Here is a 2,939-nt window from a genome sequence, read left to right on the forward strand (position 1 = left end):
TGTCTCCCTTTCCAACTCTTCAAGAGATTTAAGGAAAAGAAGAACAAGAGCCCCACTGTTTCGAATCTTTCATTGCAAGGTATTGATATTTTCTCTTTCTTTTATTTCTTTTTTCTCACTAAAAACGTGAACAAGAGCCCCCACTGATTCGAATCTTTCATTGCCCTGTTATTTTTGGATTTCGGTAATTGAATGTGAGTACTGAGTATTTAGCAATCTTGAGGCTCTGTTCTTTTTAGATTTTGAGAATCGGATGTGAGCAACTAAGCATGTTCTTTCATTAAGGCCCTGATCTTTTTGGATTTTGAGAATCGGATGTGAGCATGTTCTTTCATTAAGGCCCTGTTTTTTTTGGATCTTGAGAATCGAATGTGAATACTCAGTAATTTTAAGGCCTTGTTCTTTTTGGATTTTGAGAATCATGAGTGAGCATGTTCTCTCATTAAGGCCCTGTTATTTTTGGATATTTTGGATTTTGAGAATCGAATAATCTTAAGGCCGTGTTATTTTTGGGTAACCCAGAACCGAACCGATTGAATTTGGTTCGGTTCCGTGGAACCATGGTTTGGTTCCGGTTCCAAAATTTGGGAACCGACGACAGGGAACAGAACCGAACCGACCCATGTCCACCACTATAAACTAGTGCCTCCAATTGGTGAGAGACCACTAGCTAGGGCTATTGAAGTGGCTAAAGGAAATTATTGTCTTGGAAATGGTGAGAAGTGGCTAAAGATCAGGAAACAAAAAACTCTACTCAAAATAGCATCAACTTTTTCCTAATTTTTAGCCACTTTCCACCCTCATCTAAAAAGCTCTCAAATCTCTCTCATTCTCCTACCCGCCCTGTCCGTCTCATCATTTGGATACACTAATTTATCATGAAAAAATATTCTAGTCAGGAGATGGCCTTAGTATATAATGATATCCCTAAAATTTATCATTTCCCTCTAAATTGTGGAAATTAAAAAATATCCTAGGATGAAGACTTCCTTTCGGCTTCATTAGAATCAGACACACCTACTGACCCAAAAAACAGATAGTAAGGTACGAATTGAACACTACAATCTAGAAATACATTGCCACTATCAGCTCTCCCTAGATGGAATCTAGAGCTGCCGTCCAAGACCTTCCCACACTTGCTCAAGTCATTGCTAACGATATTCGGTGTTGCATTATTAAAATCTTTGGACTTCAACGGACACACCAGTTGCAAAGGTGGATCTTTCTTCTTTTCACCCGCTCACGTATTGAATTTTTTTCTTGCCACGGTTCAATCATGGTTTTAATTTCGGTCAAGACTGAAATCAAAACATACGGAACCCAAAATTGCCGAAATGTACCAAATTTCGGTCTAAATTTTGGAAATTTCAGCCAAAATTTCGAGAAAATTTTAATTTTTTTATTTTTTTTACAGAATTTCGGTAATTTCGGCTGAAATTTCGACCCAAAAAAACCGACATTTCAGGGCTTTCTACCAAATTTCGGGATGTTGGCCGAAATTTTGGTTTCGGAAAACCATTGGTCCAATTAAGCAAAGGCCACTTGAGAAATGATTGATCATGTGCAACCTCAGAGTGAACACAATGAGATACACCCATTATTACATTGTGGCTACACACATCATTGATGTGGACCATCCATCCAATGGACTTATTTGGGATCTCCAATGGGCATGCCCCTTGAAATGCATATGGCCAAACACTTTGTATCCAAAACGAGAGACAGACATTAGGATTGCGTGATTGACACGACTTTTGGGCCTTTGAAGATCCAACGTAGCGCTTGTATGATGGTGGGATAATGAAGTCTGACTTTGTGGAATAAAAATCCAATGAAAAGAAAAAGATGTATTAGTGCCTTAGGGGACCATGCGGCCTAACCCTGGGCACTATAAGATCACTTTTTAAAATTGCTCCTCCTTTGAGTGAAGAGATAGATAAATAGACGTACATCTGATTGGATTGATTTGGAGGGTTGTAGCAAACTAAGGAGGTCCAAGACCAAGAACTGAGTTATTTATAGAAAACACCCTCTCGAAACATTCTTGATTTACCTATATTTTAGAAATGATTTTCATCAATGACCCTACTTTATAAGCAAGGTCTCATGCAGTAAAGTTAAATCATGTTATATAGGTTTAGTGATTGTGATTTTGCTTTGCACGATCTGAAAAACAATTGGATGGCCAAGTTGATAAAGATCTAGTACTTCATGCAAAATAGAAGGATTGTTTATGAGAACAATTGAGCAGTTAGCATGATTTTTGGGCTGCTAGAGATCCAACATAATGCGTATAAGATGGATTGTCCATATCCAAAGAGAAAGTTGGACACACTATATAACGGTGGGATATTGAACTTGTGAAATAACTCCAATGAGAAGAAAAATAAGGCGTTAAGAAGCCCTCTTGGCCTATTCCTAGACATTATGAGATCCTTTTTCAAATATTTTCTCATTTCAAGTCAAGCCATCGATAAACATACACTCCGTTGCATTTATGAGAGGCATTCGTAGTGACTGAAGGAGTAAAGACCAAGGAGTGAGTTATTTATACCAAACATTCTTCTTATGGCTACATCCAATGCACCCTACAGGAAGTATTCTTGATTTATATATACCCATGTGAGCAATGATTTCTAATAATGATCTTACTTTATAGATCGAGCAAGGTCTCGCACAGTGAAGCTAAACATGTTATATTTGCTCCGTGTTTGTGTTTTTTTTTTGTCTTTGTTTTGCATGCTTAGAAGAACATGGGGTGGGAGGTGATAAAGATACTTTTGCATGCAATAAGGACGAATTGACAATGCATCACACATGATATGAGAAAGGAGTGATAGATCTTATCCATGCGTTGGAATAAGCTTTTTGGGTAAAGGGTGGTGGTCTTTCTCATGGACGGTTTCCACTCTTCCTCTCGTACATCTTTGCGGTTCAAC

The sequence above is a fragment of the Tasmannia lanceolata genome, unplaced genomic scaffold, assembly GCF_043159265.1.
Source record: "Tasmannia lanceolata isolate RefF3 unplaced genomic scaffold, GAP_Taslan_0.1 ptg000020l, whole genome shotgun sequence".
NCBI lineage: Eukaryota > Viridiplantae > Streptophyta > Magnoliopsida > Canellales > Winteraceae > Tasmannia > Tasmannia lanceolata.